The 23,510-nt window shown below is 39.9% G+C and overlaps 1 pseudogene; it reads left to right on the top strand.

Annotated features, from left to right (window-relative positions):
• Nucleotides 1-1,299: 1,299 nt before the first annotated feature.
• On the top strand, nucleotides 1,300-22,177 carry LOC118857904 (annotated as a pseudogene).
• Nucleotides 22,178-23,510: the final 1,333 nt, after the last annotated feature.

Below are 23,510 nucleotides of genomic sequence, written 5' to 3'. Positions count from 1 at the left end.
TGGACTTTCAAAAACATAAGGATGACCTATAAAGGTTTTTGAGAATGGAAAAATGCATCTTTCCCTTGGATGAATCTTTATGAGAAGATTCTCTTCCCTTCATATTTAGAAGCTATTAACCTAGATCTTTAATAAAATGGTTACCAGATAACATAGGAATGTAAGAACAAGGAAGTGCCACATTTGGTCAGACATAGCAATCTCAATTGATTCCATTTCTCCATTGTAAACATAGAAAGTGCAAGACACACATCTTGTGCCTCTGTGTGCTCTTTAATACCTCAAATAAAGCTAACTAATAAAGGATTAGGGAACAGGGTCTAGACCTGTGATTTCATTGGTATCAGGAACTCCCAGGTAAGGAAATTCCTACTGAATCAGGTTGTTCTCTTTTCTATAATTTATGGCCTTGAAGAGTTGCCTAAAGCACTGCAAGGTTAAGTCACTATTTTAATTCACCCAGGTGCTATGTGTGAAAGTTGGGACTTGAACCCAGGTTTTCCTGGATTCAAGGCTGGTTTCAGTGCTTTTTAAACTATGAGTCATGACCCCATATGGAGTCACAAAAAAATTGGCACCAGTAAAAGTTTTCTGAATACACCAAAAATTAATTAAAAATCAATCACATAATGAATCTGAGGTGTTTCTGGCAGTGCTTGCCCATGTTGCTTCTCCAGCTTCACTGCAGACTTGGTTCTGAACACAAAGCATGAACACTTTGCACTGTGAATACCCTCAGGCTATGCAATGCCAATGAAAGCTGCTGAAGGGGAAAAGAGGTCTGAAGAGGAAAAGGTTTAAGAAGCACTGCATCATAGCTGCTGAAGAGTTCCTGTGCTTTCGCCCCACGAAACTCTGGGTAGCCATTAAGGAGCTCTCTGCCTTTGAAAACACAGGTGTTGGTGCTTCTCTCTCTGGGAACTATGTATGTACGTATTGCTATGGACAGACAGAAGCCCTTCTGCTGATTTGTGTTATTTGCACTGTTTATATAATTTCTGCTTGTAATTTCTGTTTGTGTTTTCTCTGAAGTTCCCCTGAACTAAGTGAATGACATATGTATATTTATATATATGTGTGTGTGTGTTTAATTAAAGTGAGATTGTAAACCTCTTAAAGTTGCTTTCCTTAGAAAAGCAGATCAAAGATTCTGTGCTAGCAGCCCTCCTATGTAATGATGTTATTGGCCCTACACCTCCATTGCAGCTGCAAGCAGCATTGGTGTTACAACTGGACATTGGGTGTAGTTTCCTTGCAATGTTTGTGCTGGGTTAGTTCGTCCAAAAGGCAGGGTGGGAAATGGACATCTCGAAAGGCAGCTGTGGTTACAAAGAAAGGAATACCAACCTGGGAATCAGAAGGTTGGCATTCTAGTCCATGAATTTGCAGCCCAGCTGGGGCTAGGGGTAGAGTGGGGGACCAGAATGGTAGAGCTGGGCATGCGCACAAAAATCAGCCTGATTCTTAAAAGAGAGGAGCACACGTAGCCACTTTTTACTCCTGTGCCCATCCAAGGTTCGGGGGTGATTTTGACGTCAGGTAGAGCTGACCTGCCTCTAGGGCCCCTCCAGATCCCTTTATGGAGCAGATAAAGGCTGAGTGTCACTTTGTCAATGGCACTGAACACGTATGATTTATGGGGAGACTTATCTACAACCACCAGGAGATCATGGGGGAGTTTGGGGCGTTGACCTAGCTGGGGCAGCCCATTGCAGAGCTAATGAGCAGCTTGCTGGAGGCCCTGGAGCAAGGGAGGCCCAGGTGGCCAGGCTCATGGAAAACTTTAGGTTGTTGGATTCCTTCTGGATACAGAGGAGGGGTGAGTGGGAGCAACAGGTGGGGAGGGGATGAGGGGAAAAGAAAGGGGAGGGGAGGAAAGGAGGATGAGATGAGGAATAGACAGGAGGAGATAGGTGAGGAGAGAAGAGAGGAGAAGGGAGGGTAAAGGGAGCAATGAGTGGAGTGTAGAGAGAAGGGAGGGCAGAGTGAGGGGAGTTGGCAGGGGAAGGAAAGGGAAAGGAGAGGGGAAGAGATGAGGGCTTGTCTACTTCATGGGGAACTGGTCATATCTCTCTCTACCCTAGGGTCACACGGCTTCAGGATACTGAAGGCCTAGACTTTTCCCCAAGACCAGAGATTTCTTCAGTGAATTGACAGGGGAGGTGCTCTGGGAAGACGCCTGGTGTAAAGATGAGAGATCCGTTTGTGATAAGAAAACACCCTGCTCGTAATCGTGATCAATTTCTCTGAATATGGATGAGTCCAAGGACTCATGGGGCTACTTCTTGTCATCTAAAATGTCTAGCTGAATGGAAGTCTTGCCCACATTCTGGCCTTGGGGAAAAAGGAGACCTGAGCCTGGTTTTGGATGAAGGGCCAGAGGTGACACCTGGACTAGGAAGATCTGGTCTGGTTTTCTCACTCAGAATCTTTCTTTTTTCTTCCAGTTGAGCCTGAAGTAACTGTGTATCCATCAAAGATGGCTCCTCTAGGATACCCAAACCAGCTGTCTGTTTTGTTACTGGTTTCTATTCTAGAGACACTGAGGTTAGGTAGTTCCTGAATGGTCAGGAGAAGACAGCTGGGGTTGTGTCCACAGGCCTGATTAGCAATGGGGACTGGACCTATCAAATCCTAGTGATGCTGGAAATCACCCCTAAGAGTGGCTATGTCTACACATGCCAAGTGGAGCTCTCCGGCCTTCAAAACCCTGTCATTATGATCTGGGGTGAGAAGCAGCTCCTGATCCTTCAGACCCAACATTCTGCAGGGCATGCAGCCTCTATTTATGGTCTCCTGTTGCCCACGCTCATTCCCTATATCTTCTGCTTTCCCCCAATGCAACCCCCTGCTTGCAGTGCTGAGCTGAGGACTATGGGGCCCTAGGACCTTGGCATCCTCAGTGGCCCCCGCCCTAGAAGCTAACCTCCTTCGGGGATTCTGTGCTTATCCCATATGCTCCTTTCTCCTGGGATAGGGCAACTAGGTTTCTCTTCCTCCTTCCCTTTAACCAACTACTCAGATTCTAAGACTTGTCTGCTCACCACACCAGCATGGCTGCTGGAGGGAAAATTGTGATTCTTGCTGTGTCTTCTCCCTAAAAGGACAGTCCAGATTAGCCCAAGGAAAGATGCTGAGTGGAGCTGAGGGCCTTGTGGTAGGGTTGATCTTCCTTGTAGTTGCCCTTACTGTTCACCTTAGGAGTCAAAAAGGTGAGAAACTGGTAGGATGGCTCTGAGGCTCCCATATTCTCTTCCAAGGGAGAAGGTGGGGTCTGAATTTGGCTGGGGCTGTGATCTGGTGCAGGGATGAGGGAGTCCTGTGGCTCTGACTGCACCTCTTCATCACCGTGACTTTTAAAAGGAAGGTCAGATCTGAGGCCTCAAAGTGCTTTGGAGCTTCTTATTCCACTTTGCTCAGATGATCTACCCTCTTCCCTTTTATGGATCATGGATTCACCAGGGTTTTGTGTGAATATTTCTATCTGTTAAATCTCCCAGGAAACCAAGGCTACTCACCAATGGGTAATTTTCTCTACCCAGATGGGGCTTAGTTCTTATAACAACAACTTTTTCTCAATAGGTTTTGAAGCTGAGTAAAACCTTGGACCCTGAAGAGCTTATGGGTTCAGGGCCCTGCAAGTGATTCACCCCTGTCTTCTGATAGTTTCCACCTGACCACTGAGGCTGTGTGTTCCCTGGAGCTAGTCCTTCTCCCAGCATCTCTTCCAAACATGAAAGCCACCTGCCTGTGCCAGAAGGTTAGCAGTGCTGATCCCTTCCCTAGAGTAGCTCTTTCCCTGTCTCTGTCTCTCATTGTACACCTCATGTGTTTCACCAGCTGCCTACACAAGGTCTGAATGGTGAGGGGGCTGTCTGTGCTTTACCCTCAGGGATATGCATGCTGCTGTATGCACATTTTGGGAATTTTTATCCCTTGAGTCTTTTCTCAGAAAGGAGATAATCCCCTGTTATTGGGCAACAAGGAAATAGCAGAAGTGAGGAGAGGGAAGAAACTTCAATATTCCCATTCATCTATGGTATCCATGTAGCCAGTCCCTCCAAAGGTGCAGATCACACACAACTGCTCCAAGCCTTCTTATCCTATGTGACTTTTATTCTTGTCCTCCCATAAACCCTTAATAGAGGTCTGCCCAGTGTGCTGGTAGCCTTCCTCTAAATGGCCTGATGTCGTGTGGATGGCACTGAGTCACATAGGCTGTCCCCTGGTTTTCCCTCACAGTCCCTACATGATAGCCTCATTTCCCTTTTTGGTCACACATCTCCTTTATGCTCATTTCCCCCCTCAGTTCTTTAAAATTGGTAATATGCTACCACACACACACACACACACACACACACACACACACATGTCCATGTTCTGCCTCAATATTACCCTCTTTTCAGTTAAAGTTTTATTGATATACTTTGCTTTCCCCTTACAGCAGTAAGGCAAAATTCATGACCTCAGAGGGGGCCATGGACATGCCTGAGTGGTTTGGAATTGTGAAGTATAAGGAATTTTCTAGGTAGAAGGCAGAGGAAGCATAACACACCTTTATTTAAACTCCAGAGGATCAAATCCAAGGACGAATGCCCCCAATTTGATATAGTAGAAATAATATTCCAAAACTGGTAAGCCCAACTCACTGTAGTAACAAGGAAATTATAACAAAATATTATAGGAAGGAACCAAACCATCCTGTAGCCACCCCCACCCCACTGCTAGGGCCTTCCTATAGAAGATCACTCACCAAACCTAACTCTCTGCTCGGCACTCTCTCTCTCTCTTACAGCTCTGCTGACTCCAAGTTCCTTAATCTTGGCAACTGTCTCTTGTTCAGCACTCTCTGCTCTGCAGCCTCGATGCTGACTCTCGTTTTGTGTCTGCTGCCTCCATGTCTTCTTGATGTCTGCTTCTGAATGCTGCTCCCAGTTTTGGGCTCTCTTTTTATACATTCCTAGTCAGCATCTGATTGACTACAACTCAGTGCACATACCATTGGCTCTGGTCTTAGCAACTCCCCTTAGGGCCCTGAGGGCTTCACACCTCTTGCAAAGAAGCAAACTAGTTTTCTAACTAGCAAAAGGGTGTAAGCCTGGGGCCTCACATCTAGTTAGTGAAAAGGTATGGGCCTGTCTCTAATCAGGCCTCCCTTAGTTGGCCCCACCTGAGGCCTATTCAATGGGCAAGAAAGATCTTTCACTTACTGATTGGCTTTACACTCCTCCTTTTATTTATGAATATATCCCCTCCCAACTTTCTCTACCCACTAAGGCTTGGCTTGTATCAAAGATGAAAAGAATACAAACAGTTACATAAAACAAACCACAGTTTCATCAATTGTGTTTGACAATCTATGCAGCATTTCACACTCATAGTCCCCCATCTCTTCAACAATGAATGGGTGCATATTCTTTATGATCAAACTTGGTCATTGGTGGCTTCACAGAGACTAGTTCCAATTTATTGCTCTTTGTTTTCATTGCTAGAGTCCTCAGCATTATTGTTTTCCTAGTTCTGCACCAGTATATGCAAATGTTCCCATTTTCCTCCAAATTCCTCATATCCCTCTTTTCTTGTATCAAAAGAATATTCCAATATATGTGGTCTTCAACATGTTTAGCCATTCTCAAACCAATGAATACCCAATTTCTTTTCAGTTCTTTGTTACCACAAAAAATTATTGCAACTACTTGACATCTGACATACCTTCCTGTTTGTGGCCTATTCTGGTGTCTATATCCAGCAGGGGAATAAAAGGTTTAAAAACTGTGGTTCTGATTTTTGTTCAGTGTGTTTTCCATAATGGGTGGACCAATTCACAACTCCACTAACAGTGGTACCAATGTGGCTGTCATCCTGGAGTCCAGCTAACATCAACTATTTCCATCTTAGGTTGTGTTTAGTAAGTTTGTGAGTGTCAGATGAAATCTGAAACAAACCCTGATTCTTAGTTGAAACCATCTATTACAGTTGTTAATAGCTTGCTATTCTTTAGAGAAATTTACTCAGAACTTTGGACCACTTATTTATTGGATGGTTTTAGCCTTGGTCTTTGACATTTGCTTGTATCAGACTTTTGTCAAGGTAATTTGATGCAGAATTTTATCCAATTTACAGTATCCCTTGTTCTAGTATATTGATAATTTTATTCAAAAGCTTTTCAATTTCATGTATTCCAAATTGGCTTGATTGTTTTGAGTATTCTCCTCTAACACTTATTTGACCAACACTTCTGGTCTTAGCCATAGTTGTAAAAAAGTAGCTCCACTTATTTGATGGGCATTATCCATTCATATGAAGAAAAACTTTGATAGAAAGGAAGTCTTTTATCAGTGACAATGAATGAATCCTTTTCTGCTTTCCTTTCATGTAAGAAAGTACTGTCCAAGATCTGCATTAAATTTCTGCTATTTGGAGACCTACAGGGGTGTACAAAAAGGGGAATTGATAAAATTTCTCTTCCTCTATTTTCCTTCCTTTTACAGGCCCTTGACTTCCATGTGTATGATTGTGTGGTAAGCCAGCTGCCACATCAGAAAGGAACAAAGGAATCTGCCCACATAGAGAACTGACATGTCCTAATGTGGATGTTGACAATATTTTATTTTTAACCAGCAGAACTCTCAGGAAAGGATGCTTTGGTTTGTTGGTTCTATATCTTGAGTCAAGTCTACCAGATTATAAACAGAAGATTGAGCTTCTATTACATAGCATAATTAACACAAGATTAACAAAATTGCTCTGCTTCTCTTTGTTCCATTCTGAACTTCAATTAATTGCTATTTATTTTTCCAAATGTTTTACTGAAGCTCTTTTCTTTCTCTCTTTCACTCCCTCCCTCCTTCCTTTATTTCCTTCCTTCCTTCCTTTCTTTGCATCTGCACTTTTTATCTCCCTGCCCCCAAAACACTATCTCTCAAAAAAAAAGCTTACCTCAAAACAAACAAAAATGGTGAAACAAAACAAACTAATGTATTGGCATGGTCTGAAAGCATCTAGCTCACTCTGTACCTCTCAACTGTTGGGGGTAGAGGTGGAGACGATACATTATCCATCTTCTAAAGTCATGATAGGTGATAGCTTTTTTGACAGGTTGAAGAGAAAGGAATATCCCAACTTGTACCAATGAACTCTGGGGTCTGATTCACTTGTACCCTACCACATCTCAACCTGTGGCTTGATTTATTTCTCTATATTTATTTTATCTTTCAGAGCCCAACAGCAATCTAGGGGTGAATTGTGGCAATTGATTTGGTTTGGAAGTCTGTTAGTAAGTATTTAGCTTAGGACCCTACTCCAGTTAGTTAAATGCTAATTATTTCATAGACTAGAGAAACTTTCTTTTTAAATAATCACACTGGCTTTTCAATACTGAAATAAGTATTTAAATTGTAGAATATATGCATATGTAATTTAACAAATGGCATTAATAATAACCCTAAAATCACATAACTGTACTTACAGAATTTTGGCTATGACTAATGTCATAAGCCAGGTCAAATCTTTAATATATCAGTACATAACTTTTTTGCATGTCTAGAAACACAGTCTGAAATCATTCATCTCACTCCATATGAAGATTCAAGTCTCTTAAAGCATCTTTTCATTCTTCCACATAGGATTAGTCCATTTTCTTTGTCATCTCTTCAATAATGACAGAAACAAGACTTTCCAAAACACCATACTTTCTAACTCCTCAGATTCTTCACAGAATTCCTATTATAAAGTTTCTCTATAACACCATTATTAAAATAGCTCCAATAAGGAAAGAATATCTCCTCACTGCCTCCCTGTCTTCTCCATAGAATTTTCCTAGATATTCATGGTTTATAAATAAAGTAGATACCTTCTCCCTGACTTTCTTGGGAGAAATGCTTCATTCCATGAATCCATTTTCTCAACTGCCAGCAAAACTATTTTTCTCAATATTCTATTTGAACTCTTTCTGGCTCTTAAAATCTTAAAGAAACAGTGGCAGTTTCTGTACCCTTCTGTACCTTTGATCAGCAGACATTCAAAGGAGGAGTTACAGACCAGTCTGAGTTCTTGAGGCTTTGCTTTCAAAGTTGTTTTCCTTTACATTATTGTAGTCACTGTATAAATTTTTCTCCTGGTTCAGCTTCCTTTGTTTTGCATCACTTGATACAAAGCTTGCCGGGTTTCTTTGAATCTACCTCTTTCATTATTTCTTTTTGAACAATGTTATTCTTCAATAATCTGTTCAAAAAACAGTGATTCCACAATTGATCTCCCTTTCTGTGTCCTCATTGGTCCCCAGAAGAAAGAAGGTCCCTTTTGGGGGTGGGGCACCTGAAGTAAATACCGTAATTTCCTTGAGTTGAGAATGGTCTCTTGCTTATGAAGCTATGAACTTCCTAAGAGAAAAGGGGGAGATGAGAGATTGGGAGTTAGTGGTTCTCACATCTCACCTGAGGTATGTCTCTTTGCTGTGAGGAATTGGGACATGGAGAACATTTAGGATTGTTGGCAACACAGGAGGTACACATTACTCCTACAATCATAGGAGTGAGTTTCATATAGTTTGGGCACAGCAAGTAAAATACAAGGCATATTTGAGTGCCACTGAATGACCTGGGACACTGAAAAATATGTAAGGAAGAAAGAGTGATGCTCTCCTATGGGTTGGCTCTTAAAGTGTTGGCATGAGTGTGAGACTGGATGAGAGAAGTAGACAGACTGTGCAGAATCCTACTAGATGCAATTGGAGCATCTAACACAATATTTTGTTGCCCCAAAGAATGTAATGTGGTTGTCTTCCCTGATTTTAACTTTAAAGATTTAGTGTATCTCAATAACTCAGTACCATGTGTAGCCATCAGAAATTTGCCCATGCATTTTTAATCTGCTAACACATCTTGGGATAATGAGTTTTATAAGCTTATTACTTGCTACGAGAGAGGCAGTATGGGCTGGTGGATAGACAGCAGGATCTGAAATCAGCAAGACTGAGTCATACAAAAGAATATGGATGTTGTAAAAACAGTCTCAGCTAAACTTGTTATAAAGACCCAAACATGAATTAGTCATTCTGTGACAGGACAAGTCACTGTCTCTCTCTTTAAATGTTTGACAGAATTTGCTTGTAAATCCAACTGACCCTGGAGATTTTTTCCTAGGGAATTCATTGATGTCTTGTTCAATTTCTTTTTCTGAGGCAGGGTTATTTAAGTATTTTACCTCTGTTAATCTGGGCAATTTTTTTTGTAAATATTCATCTATTTCACTAAATTGTCAGATTTATTGGCATAAAGTTGGGCAAAATAGTTCCTAATTATTGTTTTAATTTCCTTTTCATTGGTGGTGAATTCACCTTTTTCATTTTTGATATTGTTTATTTGGTTTTCTTTCTTTTTTTAATCAAATTAACCATCTGGGCAAGTTGTTGAAACAGTCCCCCCTCCCAGCTTTGATAACCAAGATGTTGGTGCTTCTCTGGTAACTATGTATTGCTATGGATAGACTGGTTTGTGTTATTTTCTCTGTTTATAATGTATGCTTGCAATTTCTCTTCATATTTGCCCTGAAGTTCAGGGGGCTGATCTTTGCCCCTTGAACTAAGTGAATGATATATGTATGTTTAATTAAACTGAGATTGTTAACCCCTTAAAGTTACTTTCCTTAGAAAAGCAGATCAAAGAACCTTTGTTAGCAGCTCTTCTGTGTGCTGGTGTTATTGGTCTTACACATCCACAGTAGCTGCTAGCAACATTGTTGCTACACTATTTTATTGGCCTTTTCATAAAATCAGCTCTTAGTTTATTTGTTAGTTCAATAGTTTTCTGAAATTCAATTTTATTAATCTCTCCTTTGGTTTTCAGAATTTCTAATTTGGTATTTATTCATTGATTTTTGATTTGTTCTTTTTCTAGATTTTTTAGACCAATCCATTGATCTTCTCTTTCTCTGTTTTATTCATGTAAGAATTTAGAGATATAAAACTTCTCCTTAGAACTGCTTTTGCTGTATCCCATAAGTTTTGATATTTGTCTCATTATTGCCATTCTCTTGGATGAAGTTATTGATTGTTTCTATGCTTTGTTGCTTGACCCACTCATTCTAAAGATTAGGTTATTTAGTTTCCAATTAATTTTTAGTCTATCTTTCCATGGCCCTTTACATATAATTTTAATTGCATCATGATCTGAAAAGGACGTTAATATTTCTGCCTTTCTGCATTGCATTGTGAGGTATGTATGCCCTAGTACATACTTGATTTTGCATAGGTGCCATGTACCACTGAGAAAAAAGTATATTCCTTTCTATCCCCATTCAATTTTCTCCAGAGGTCTACCATATCTAACTTTTTTTAAAATTCTATTTACTTCCTTAACTCCTTTCTTGCTTATTTTGTGGTTAAATTTATCTAATTCAGAGAGGGGGAGGCTGAGGTCCCCCACTCATATAGTTTTGCTGTCTATTTCTTGCTGTAACTCCCTTAACTTCTCCAAGAATTTGGATGCTATACCACTTAGTGCATATATGTTTAGTAGTGGTATTACTTCATTGTCTATAATGCCTTTTAGCAGGATATAGTTTTCTTCCTTATCTTTTTTAATTAGATCTATTTTTGCTTTTGTTTTGTCTGATGTGTTTCTTGTAAACAACGTATTGTAGGATTATGGTTTTTAATCCATTCTGCTATCCATTTCCATTTTATGAGGGAGTTCATCATATTCACATTCACAGTTATAATTACTGTGTCTTTCTCTCCATCCTATTTCCTCTCCCCATTTTTTTTTATTTCTCCTTTCCCCCTTTCTCTCCTTAAGAGTTTTGTTTTTAACCACTGCCTCCCTCAATCTTTCCTCCCTTCTATCCCTTTTTCCTTACTACTTTCTTCCCTCTCTTCTCCCTTCCCAGCCCCTCCCTCACACCATCATTGTTATTGATGTTAAGCTTTTTCTTGTATAGTTCTCTTGTGTATTTTTGACGCTTTTTCTTAATCTCTTCTATTTTTATTAAGTCCCTACCATTTTTTTTACTTTTATCATGCCCAATTTTGCATGAAACTTTCCATTGATATTCTAAATTTCTTGAAGAGATCTCTTATTTTTCCCATTCTATTGTTTTCTTCCATTTCTCTGCATTAAGAATACCTTCTTATTATCTCTTTGCTGTTCTCTGGAATTCGGCATTCAGTTGGTTATATTTTTCCCTTTCTCCCTTATCTTTCACTTTCACTTTCCTCCTTTCCTCAGCTATTTGTAAAGCCTTATCAGACAGCCATTTTGCTTTCTTGATCTTCTTTTTGTTTGGAATGGTTTTTTTGGTTGGTGCATTCTGTATAACATTTCAAACCTCTGTTCTTCAGGCATTCCATGTACCAGATCCAGTCTCTTAAATCTACTCATCACTTCTACTTCATACTCATACTCATACTTCATGTCATTTAGGTCATACCTATAGAGTCTCATGGTTTTCCCCACTTTCTTCAACTTAAGTCTGAATTTTGCCACAAGAAATTTATGATCTGAACCACAGTTAGCTCCAGTTTTGCTTTAACTGACTATTAGAGCTTCACCTTTGGCTGCAAAATATATAATCAATCTGATTTCTATATTGACCATCTAGTGATATCCATGTAGAGTCTCCTTTTGAGCTGTTGAAAACGAGTGTTATCACCAGTGAGTTATCTTGACTCTATTAGTCTCTGGTCTGCTTCATTTTGTACTACTAACAAGCCAAACTTGATTGTTATTCTAATTATCCTTTGATTTCCTACTTTATCATTCCCATTATTTTGTCATAATTATATGCCACAGTTTGTTTATCCATTCCTCAATTAATAAGCATCCCTTCATTTTCAAATTATTTGCCACCACAAAAAGAGCTACTATAAATATTTGTGCATATGCATCTTTTTCCTTTTTCTTTGATCTCTTTGGAACACAGACCTAGTAAGGAATGCACTGTTTTATAACACTTTGAGCATAGTTCAAAATTATTCTATGGGACAGTTGAACCAGTTCACAAGTCTACCAACAGTGCATTAGTATACCTTTTTCCTCACATCCCTTCAGTGTATTTGTCATTTTCCTTTTCTGTCATCTTAGTCAAACTGATGGGTATGAAGTCATACCTCGGAGTTGCTTTAACTTGCATTTCTCTAATTATTAGGGATTTAAAACATTTTTTCACTTTACTGTTGATAGCTTTTTATTTCCTTTTTTCATCCAGCTGGTTCAGTTGTATTCTGAGAGGAAAGGATGACTATATGAGTCAGTATGAGGTGCATTGACACTATCACCATAGGTCAGTGGTAGAATTAAACAAAGTCCAGAGGCCAGCAAAGCAAGCAGCAAAACCTATAGGAAGGAATAGAGAAGGGAAGAAAAGGGAGATTCAGGGAATCTATCTCACTCAGGGAATTGGGCAATACCTGTGGGAAGAAAGAGTTGATCCCCAGACATCAGCTGAGGGTAGGAGACAACCATGCTGACAAAGGATGGGCAGTGATTGTTCCTCTAACTAGAGTTTTGAGTACCGTTTTGATAGGGATCTTCAAGCATATTCTTGCCCAATCTGCACTGAGTATGGAAATATGATGGCATTACATCAGGAAATATGGTAGGGGATACCAAGGGTGGGGCGCCTACAGCCTCAAGGCTATTCCTCAAATGCAGCTTTTTGACCAAATCCAAACAAATCCCCTTAATAAAAGGATTTTTTCCATAAAACTTGGACTCAGTCAAAAGGCTGCACCCAAGGACCTAGAAGGCCACATGTGGCCCTGAAGCCACAGGTTCCCCAACACTCGGGAGGGCTTAAGGAGGGGGAAGAATTCATCAAACAGCTAGAAAGTTTCTAGAACAAATTAAACATTATTAATCAGAGTTACAAGATGGACACCAGGTCACAAACGGAGACCAAGAAACATAAAAGGATCACACAGAAATGCATATTTCCATTACATACCCAGGGCTCTGACCCAGGCTTTCTTCTTTTCTCCTTCAGTGCTGTTTCATTTGGTGATCTCATCAGCTCCTGTGGATTCAATTATGATCTCTATACTGAAGACTCCAAAACTCATTTATCCAGCCCCAACTTTCTCCCAACTTGCAGTTTCGCATCTCTAACTGCCTATTGATCATCTTAAACTGGATGTCCAATAGACACTTTAAACTCAGTCTACATAGTCAAAACTGAAGTCATTTTCTACCCCCACCTCAAAAACAACACTCCCCTCTTCCTAACTTAACCTGTTACTGTTGAGGGCACTATGATCCTTCCAGTCATTCACTAAGTGTGATCCTCGATTCTTCTCTCTCTTTCACTCTCTCCATCTAAATAGTTGCCAAGTCACGTCCTTTCTACCCCTGACCAGCTCTTATATGTGCCCCCTTCTCTCCACTACCACAACCCCAGTCTAGGCCACTCGGGTTAGTCTGCCCGCTATAAGTTTCTTCACTTCAATTGATTCTGTACTTGCCTGTCAAAGTCATCTTTCTAAAGCACAGTTTTAACCATTTCAACCCCTATTCAATGAACCGCAATGGTTTCCTATCACCTCTAGGATCAAATAAAAAATCTTCTATTTAGCTTTGAAAGACCTTCATAACTTGGCCCCTTCCTACCTTTCCAGTCTTCTTATATTTTAGTCCAGTTACTCTATGATCCAGGGACACTGACCTTGCTATTCATGGAACAAAATATGCCATTTCTGGACTTAGTGCTTTTTCATTGGCTGTGCCCCATGCCTGGAGTGCTCTAATTCCTTATATTCACCACCTGGCTTCCTTGGCTTCCTTCAAGTCTCAATTAAAGTCCTACTTTCTGCAAAAAGCCTCTTCTAGGGCCCCTAGTGCCTTCCCTTTGAGCTTACCTCCAATTTACTCTGTAATATATCTTGTACAATGGAAATGCCAGCTATTCCTGTGATCTCAAAAAAGCCTTTGATCATTACCATAAGTTTCCAATGATTTTTAATTCGATGATATCTAAGGTCTTTTCAAAGTCTAGGATCTGTGAGCTTATGATTTATTCAATCAAAATGGTGCTATATGTGAATGAATATGGCCCTCTAGTGGTTATGTTCCAATTTTATAGTTTTAAAACTGTTCCCATTTTTGTAACTTTTAAATATTAGTTACTTCCAATAAGAATTCAGTGATGGTCAGAAATAGCATTTTCTTTCAATATGGTAGAAAGAAGACTTTGGAAAGAAGTATGAGAATATTTCCCAGTCTAAATTATGTATAAATCCTTTTTGTTGTTATTGTTGAGTCATTTTCCAACTCTTTGTGGGGTTTTTTTGGCAAAGATACTGGAGTGGTTTGCCATTTCCCTGTCCAGTTCATTTTACAGATAATGTAAACTGAGGCAAACAGGGTTAAGTGACTTTCCCAGGGTCACATAACTAATACATATCTAAGGCCATATTTGAATTCAGGGATATGAGTCTTCCTGACTCCAGGCCTGGCACACTATCCACTGCTCCACTTGGCTGCCCAAGTTGTATCTGTGCCTGTTCCATCCTTCTACGTATAGTAACAAGATCCAGCATCTTGTAAAGAGGTACTAGCATATGCATTGAGCACCTCTGATGCTCCTCCCCACCTAGAAGTGGACAAGAAGCTTACTTCTAGCAGAATTATGATGACACACAGAACAGAAGTACTTTGGAGAGGCTTTGGAGCATACAGCTACAATTCTCTGGCTGCACGTATGTGTCTCTTTGTCTCTCTCTGTCTTTCTCCCCTCCTTTCTTCCTCCATCCATCTCTTTCTCTGTCTCTCTATATATATTTCTGTTTCCTTCTGTGTCTGTCTCTCTCTGTGTGTCTCTGTCTCTGTCTTTGTTTCTGTCTCTGTATCTTTCTGTCTCTTTCTTTCTAATTGTCTCTCTTATCCTCACCATAGAGGCTTTGTTCATATATACAATATATACCAAAAAATACAATTATATGGGAGGGGGAGGTGATTAACTGCTAGGGTGATCAAGAAAGGCCTCATGGAGAATAATGTTTGAGGTGAGCCTCAGAAGGAAACTAGGGATTCCAACAGGTAGAAGTAAAAATGGAATGCCATTCCATTCTAGGCATAGGGAATGAATGGAAAGGAAAAGGATGTATTAAGTGTTTCCTATGTGCCAAGCCTTGTACTAGTTGGTCTCAAAGAAAAACAGCAGGCCAGTCCCTGCTCTCAAGGAGCTCTCATTCTAATTAGGGGAGACAAAACATAGAAAAGTTCAGCTCAAAACCGATGGAAATACCCATTAATTTGCCAGAGAGCAACTCAATGGCAGAGCATAAGGTCCCAACTAATGACTATTGGGAAAGCAGTAGAGAGCACCAAGGGTGAAGTGAAGCAGGATGTTGGGTTACCTCAGGAATGAATTAGAATGAAGAGATCAGCATCCAATCAAGAAGCAACAATCGTGATAAGAACTGATCAGCTGGGGCTGGAGGAGTTACCTCCAAAGTTACCATCCTGTGCGACTAGAAGGACAGAAGTGCCCTTAATAGGAAAAAATAGTTTAAAGGGCTATTACAGTATACTTCAACAGGGCAATGTGATCAATCGGCAAATCGATTAACAAGCCGTTATTAAGCATTATTATGTGCTACGCGCTGGGGAATACAAAGAAGAAAACAAAAACAGCCCCTGTCCGCAAAGGGGAAACATCACGTCCAAAAAGTCTTTTCTAACAGAAGGTATAAAGAGTTTTACAAGTCATTCCCCAATTGATAAATGGTCCAAGGAGATGAACAGGCTGTTTGCAGAGGAAGAAAGTAATGCAAATCAGAACAACTCTGAGGTGCCGCCTCATGACAAAACAGGAAAAGGATAAAATGGTGGAGATGATGTGGGAAAGTTGGAACATGAATGCATTGTTGGTGGAGCTGTGGACTGATCCAACTATTCTGGAGAGCAATTTGGAACTATGCCCAAAGAGCTATAAAAATGTGCATACCCTTTGACCCAGCAATACCACTTCTAGCACTGTATCCCAAAGAGATCATAAAAACGAGAAAAGGACCCACATGTACAAATATATTTATAGCAGCTCTTTTTGTGGTAGTCAAGAACTGGAAACGGAGGGGTTGCCCATCCATTGGGGAATGGCTGAACAAGTGGCCGTATATGAATGCAATGGCCTACTATTGTGCTATAAGAAATGATGAACAGGCAGATTTCAGAAAAACCTAGAAAGATTTACATGAACTGATGCTGAGTGAAGTGAGTAAAACCAGGAGAACATTGTACACAGTAACAGCCACAGCGTGTGAGGTTCGATTTTGACAGACTTGGTCCACCTCAGCAATGCAATACCATCCAGATGCAGAGAAAGAATTATGGAGTCAGCATGCAGAGCAATGCAGACCATTTTCTTTTTGTTTTGTTTTGTTTTATTTTCTTTCTCACGGTTTCTCCCATTCATTATACTACTTCTGTGCAACATGACTAATGTGAAAATGTGTTTAATAAGAATGTACTTCTAGAGCCCGTATCAGATTGCATGCCGTCTTGGGGAGGAAGATGGGAAGGAAGGGGAAAAAATTTAAAACTTAAATTTAAAAATAAATTAATTAATAAATTGGGGGGAAAACCATACCCTTTCCAGAAAAAAAAAAAGACTATTTGGGTGGGGTATTACAATTATATGAAAAAAACAAGTAAATTCATGATCTTTGACCCAGCCTCCCACTACTACCATATATTTCAAGTAAAACAATGACCTTGCCCTCTTGGCTTAGCTATTACATTTGTTTAAATTCATTTGCATGGAAGTCCTAAAGTGTTTGGAGGCCTCTAAAAATGCAATGGTTTAAACGCATACAGGTCTATGTAGTTTCTTTAGCAGGGCCTCATTCAAATACATTTGAAGTCACACTATCCCCATGACAAAATTAATTAGGGAGTTATATGGACTTTCTGTCCCTAAGTCAGACAAAGACTCATGACATATCTTGATTCTAGTTGATCAGTAAGTTGGATTTTTAAAATGGGCTTAGGGGCAGCTAGGTGGTGCAGTGAGTAGAGCACCAGCCCTGGAGTCAGGAGGAGCTGAGTTCAAATCCAGCTTCAGACACTTGACACATGTACTAGCTGTGTGACCTTGGGCAAGTCACTTAACCCCAACTGCCCTGCCAAAAAGCAAAAAAATGAAATAAAATAAAATGAGTTTAATTCTAAAGGTTCTAGTTTACTGGAGTAACCAAATTCTACAGAGGTAGGAATCCAGGGTAGGAAATCTCCTTATGAATAGAAAACTCCCAATGTAACTAAACCTTGAAGAAACATACAATTGAAGAAACAATTTCTCCCACCCAGTACAAGCTGAAGTACAATAGGAGTCTTCTAAACATGGATACTCAGCCAGTCATAGCCAAACCTAAGTATACCCATGCCAGGAACCTCAAGAGAAATAATGGGAGGAAAAATGGAAATGAAAGGAGCATAGCAGTACCAGATTCAAACTGTACTAAAAATCAGCATCCAACAAAATTACTTGATGTTGGTTAAAAATTTTAAATTTTGGTCAATGGTCCAGATTAGGCACATCAACTAACGAAGCAAGCAAACCTAGCAGCCTACTATTTGATAAACTCTAAAATCAAGTTACTAGAATAAGGACTCACTATTTGACAAAATTTTCTTTTTTAAACATTTTTATATTTTATTTTTTCTTGTTACGAAAACACTTTTTAACATTTGGGGTTTTTTTGAGTTTCAAATTCTCTTCCTCTGCTCACCCCTTTTGAGAAGGCAAGCAATTTGATATAGATGATACATGTGCAATCATGCAAAACATTTTCGTATTAGCCATGTCCAAATAGACAAGAAAACTAAGAAAAATAAAGTTTTTTTTAAAAGTATGCTTTGGTATGCATTCAGACTCCCATTATTTCTTTCTCTGGAGGTAGATAGCATTTTTCATCATAAGTCCTTTGGAATTATCTTGGATCATCGTCTTGCTGAGAATAGCTAATCAACAAAAATTCCTAACAAAACTAGAAAGAAGTCTGGCAGAAAATATGTTTAGACCAACACCACAACTATATACCAAGATAAGCTCCAAATAAATACATAACATAGACATAAAAGTACACATTAAAAATAGAGGAGCAAGGAAGGAAATATCTTTTCAATCTATGATCAAGGAAAAGAGTCCATGACCAAACAAAGGATAGAGAGGATCACAGAAAATAAAATGGACAATTTCGATAACTTAAAATTATATTTTATCAACATAAAATTATTTTTAATCAATATAAAATTATATTTTATTATATTAATTTATAACAAAGTAACTAAAACTTTTGTTGCACAAACAAAAGCAATGCAATTAAAATTAGTTAATAACTAATTAAGGTCCTACCTCACATGTCCATCAGATTGGGTAAAAGTGATAAAAATGGAAAATGGCACTGTAGGAAAACTAATGCACCATTGGTGGCAGTATGAATTGGTACAGACATTCTATGAAGCAATTTGGACCTATTCCTAAAAAGTCACTAAACCCAGTGATACCAGTGTTAAGCATATGCTCCAAAGAAGTCAAAGAGAAATACACACACACACACACACACACAGATATACATATACATATATATGCATATATATCATCTCTATTTGCAAAGAACTAGAAACTAAAGGGATGCCCATCAACTGAGGAATGACTGAATAAAATAATGGTTTATGAATGCAATGGCATATTAAATGGCAAAAGGGACTATTTTGGAAAAACCTCTGAAGAAATGAGCATAAACAGCAAAATGATTTATATAGTATCAATATGTAAAGAATAAGAACTCTGACCAATGTAATAAACAACCATAATTCCAGAGAAGTCATAATGAAAAATGTTACCATTGGCTGACAGAGAAATGATAGACTAAAAGTGCCAAGTGAGAAATACATTTTTTGAACACTGCTGGTATGGGAATTGGTTTTGCTTGACTACTGAGAAAGGAATTACTATCACAGTAATTCAGAAGGGAATTATTATCATATTAATCAATATGATATGTGTAGTGAATATACTATAATATATAATGAATATTCTAATAATTTATTTTTCTTAACAACTGCCTCTCTGGCTCTGGAGTCAGCTTGAATGCAGCTTGAACTGATTAATCAAAACTCTGAAAATACAGTCACTGGACGTCAAGTGAAGCAAATCAAAGATTGTAGAACCTGTTTCCATTACGGAGCTCTGGTTCAGTATTCTAAGGGAGGTGGTCACAACCCCCAAAGACTTGACTCCAGAATTGTTGTATTGTGGGAGTTGTGGGTTTCTCATTGGAAACCACTAAACGATTTTTTGTAATACACCTTCCCTCCTCCTTCCCCACTTGTGATTTAAGTATATAATCTCTGTCTTCACTTCAGCAAGGTGGAATTCCAATCAGGAGAATTCCCGATTTGCACATCTGTTGCTCATAATGAAACTAATTAATTAAATGGCTACCTGATTACTGGCACTTTGTCTCTGGCGTACTGTTTCATCATTCTCACATTAGAAACTGGCTCAGTAAAAATTCTGTTAACATTAACTGGTGTCATAATCAATGAAGGAAAGGATTCAATCATCTGAAAACCTCTTTAGCACCCCCCAAACTACCCAACTACCTAAAATATGCCTTTACCGAAAGACTTCAGAGTTCCCCAGTTTCTATGTTCCCTTTCAAAGTGCAAGCCAAAGTTCTCCAGAAAAAGCCCCTAGGAGAGTGAGTTGATCAGGACCTGTGATTTCAAACCCTGGCAGCATGGAGAACTCCAGTCTATTGTCAAGGAGTATTCTATCCTAGCCCCAGGAGGGATCCCATAGGTTTTGCTGAGCTGTTCCAACTAACCCTGTATTCATACAGACCCCAGTATCTGGATCTGTATCAACTGATGGTTGTTTCAATCTCTAACTAGGAGTTGGTGCCAGAAAGCACTGAGGGACTCTCTGCAATCCCAATCATTCAGCATGACTAGGCTCCAGGGAAGGGTGGCAGGAGGGATAGCAAAAGGAGGGCTGTAGGCGATGCCCGTTATCCCCATGACTCCTGTTGGAGGTGTTTTCTTGCTCATGCAGGACCAAAAAGTGTCTACTCTAGTTGACACTGGTGCCACACTCTCAGTTTTAAACCCTTCTGCCTTCCCCACTCCCTTCCCCCAGAGTGAAGAGAGTATCTCAGTTGTGGGGACTGCTAATAAGACCATTGTAGCCCTTACCTCAGAACCACTCTCCCTTTTTCTTGGAGAGATCAGAGTTTTTCATCCTTTTGTTCTGGTCCCCGAAACCCCTAACCACTTACTAGGACAAGCCACTATTTCATTTGATCCAGGAGGGACCACTTCCTTTTGTCTTTTATCCCCGATACCCTGGATACCCCAACACATCTAGAAGCGTCCCCATTCCTTTAGGTTTCTTTCCCTTAATGTCTTATGACCATCCAGCTCTCAACCAAGTTCCCCCTAGCTTATGGGCTTCAGATGCTACTGACATCAGGTCAGTTATCAGTGTCCCACCTATTGTTGTGCAGTTAGCTCTCCCAGCTGATTTATTCACCTCTGGGAAAGGAGGGAATGTAGTTGGTGTAAGCAACACATTCAATCCCACCACCTGTCTACTTGAGGTGAAAAGTGAGGATGAGACTTTGGAACATGACTTTGGGATGCTATGGAAAGATCAGTACTTCCTCACCTTCTAAGGACAACCCACTAAAAATCAGAAATAGGTTCACCATCTATTAGACTGTTTACTGCTTCCCCAATCTCTAGTAGTAATTAAAATTCCAGGATACAGCCTAGAAGACAGTATTCATGCCCATGGAAATGACTTAGCTGACTAAGCAACTAAAACCGCAGCTTTAACTCCTCAAATTGCTGAGGTACAAGTTCCCATAAGCACAGTCTTATCAGTATATCCATCCTATCCTGAAGATCTGCCTAAGCCTGCTAGTCTAAAAAAAAAATAAGAGCTAGCCACTACCCAGAAAAAGAATGCTTATCACAAAGCAAAAAAAAAAAAAAAACTTCAAAAGGAGGGATGTAAACTTGATAAAACTACAGGAGTAAAATTTGGCCCAAATGGACTTGGAAGCATTCCCTAAGAACTTACCCTCCCTGTGATACAACACCTTCATTCATTCAGCTATTGGGGACCAGACAAGTTAGTGGAACCAGCTTGAAAATATTGGTGGAGGAGTTTTCACAGGGTTTGTTGTCACCGCCTATGAGATGTGTCCCACCTGCACCAAGCACAAGGCATCCAAGCCTCTCACGCCTACTCATGGGCAGTTTCCTCTCCCAGATGCACCCTTTGAAACAAGGCAGATTGATTTCACTCAATTGCCACCTACCCTTGGATACAAATATGCTTTGGTTATGGTCTCTGTTTTTCTAGTGGGTAGAAATGTTTCTCACTCATACTGCCATAGCCTCTGGGGTAGCAAAAATCCTCTTAGAAAAAAATCATTCCATTACTGGGGAGGGGTTCCTAAAGAGATACGTAGTGATAGTGGTACCCATTTCACAGGAGCTTCATTAGTTAAACTACTTTCATCCTGGCCCATTACTCAGCACCTCCATTGTGCCTATCATCCCCCGTCATCAAAAATGGTTGAAAGAGTTAATGGGACACTTAAAACCTCCCTTGCTAAATTATCTGAGAAGCTAGGTATCCTCTGGACCAAAGCCCTTCCTTTAGCCCTGCTCAGTCCCTATAAGATAGTAACAGGATGTCCAATGATGCTGTGTCCATGGGGCAGGGGCGGGGGGGAGGGGGAGGCCAGAGAGCATAGCAGCCAAAGGCTCCCTCCTGCAATACTGTATTGGGTTGGCTCAGAAAATATCAGAGACCAATTTGTTTCACTGAAACTCAGCCCTTGATACAACCCGGTGACTGGATCTACTGGAAATGTCATCTCTGAAAACACTCCTTGGAGTCACAGTGGAAATGCATCTTTGAGGTCCTGCCCACCTACCCCATTGGAGTCAAACTCCAGAGAGTGGAGTCCTGGATCCATCTGTCACACCTCAAAATGGCAGTACTGCTCATTTGGATTTCAGAATCCACAGGTGACCTGACCCTAAAGATTAAACAGGATCTGAAGCAGCCAACAGCTGAGATGAGCAGTTGTTGCCAAGACCCCCAGCATGAGAAGAAGACAACAACTGATGTAGATCACCAACCCAAGAAACCGGATGTGGGCTGAGGTTTGCAGTTACTCCCTCTATGAGCCGAGTCTTTTTTTTCCTCATTGCTACTGTTCCCTCAATCTCTTAATGTTCATGGAAGTAGCACTTTTTTTCTTTCACTTTATATTGTACTTATCTACTTAAGTTGTGATTAATGAAAATGTGGCTATTTAAGGTAAAAATTCCTGATACTGCAATTTGTTTTGAGCTTTGATTGCAGGAATAGTTGTCTGAATTGTCACAAAGTCAATAATTTTTAAAAAATGACATGTACGGCAGTCTAAGGTCTGTGCCTGGGAAATGTTATATTGGGATGACCCAGGACACAGCCTAGGTAGGATCTTCTGGACTTTATTTCTCCATTGTTTTATTTCCTTCCTGGAAAAGGAAAATTCCCACCTGGTGAATCCTGAGCTTTGCTTTAGCACTCTGTAACTATACAGTCATGTATTATGTCACATGTGACTCAGGCCCGGAATCAAACAGAATTAAGCAAGTTTTTTCCCCTCTTGTATGGTTACTATGTCTCTCTTTTTTTCCTTTTATAGCAAACTTCTATAATCAAGAAATTTTCCAAAATCATGTTTCAAATGAATGTTCCTCATAGGCCTTCAAAGGTCATTCTGACCTTTATGGCCAAAAGGAGAGAATGAGAAGGGAATTATAATTTTCATATTAATTGAGATGAGATGTGTAATGAACACACTAATAATTTAGTTTTCTCAAAAGCTGCCTCTCAGGCTTGGGAGTCAGAGCTCACAATGCAGCTTGAACTGATTAGTCAAAACTCTGACAGCGCTCACAATCACTGGACCTTAAGTGAAACAAACCAAAGATTGTAGATAGAACCTGTTCCCATTACAGAACTCAAGTTCTATACCTAGGGAAAGTGGTCACAACCCCCAAAGACTTGACTCCAGAATTGTTGTATTACAGAATTTGTGGGTTTCTTGTGAGAAAATACTAAACAATTGTTTGTAATCCACCCTCCCCCCTCCTTTCCCACATGTGATTTAAGTATATAAGTTGTGCTTTTACTTCAGCTAAGAGAACATTCCTCACTCTGAAACTGATTAATTAAACTACTTGATCACTGGCACTTCTGCTTCTAGGTCTGCTTTGTGCAGCTCAGAGCATTCTCAGGTTAGAGACTGGCTCAGTAAAAGTTCTGTTAATACTATGCATATTTGTTACAGAGGGTTTGCTTTTCTTTTTTATCGATAGGAGGAGGAGAAAGAAAGAGGTAGGTTATTGATAAGGTTGCCCCCTTCTCCCCCCAAAAAAATGAAAAGAGGGTCACTGAAGCATTTTTTAAGGCACAGAAGAGAAAAGGAGGCCAGGAAAAAACAT

The sequence above is a fragment of the Trichosurus vulpecula genome, chromosome 7 (genome assembly GCF_011100635.1).
Source record: "Trichosurus vulpecula isolate mTriVul1 chromosome 7, mTriVul1.pri, whole genome shotgun sequence".
NCBI classification, from domain to species: domain Eukaryota; kingdom Metazoa; phylum Chordata; class Mammalia; order Diprotodontia; family Phalangeridae; genus Trichosurus; species Trichosurus vulpecula.
This window is presented reverse-complemented; position numbering and strand designations above follow the sequence as displayed.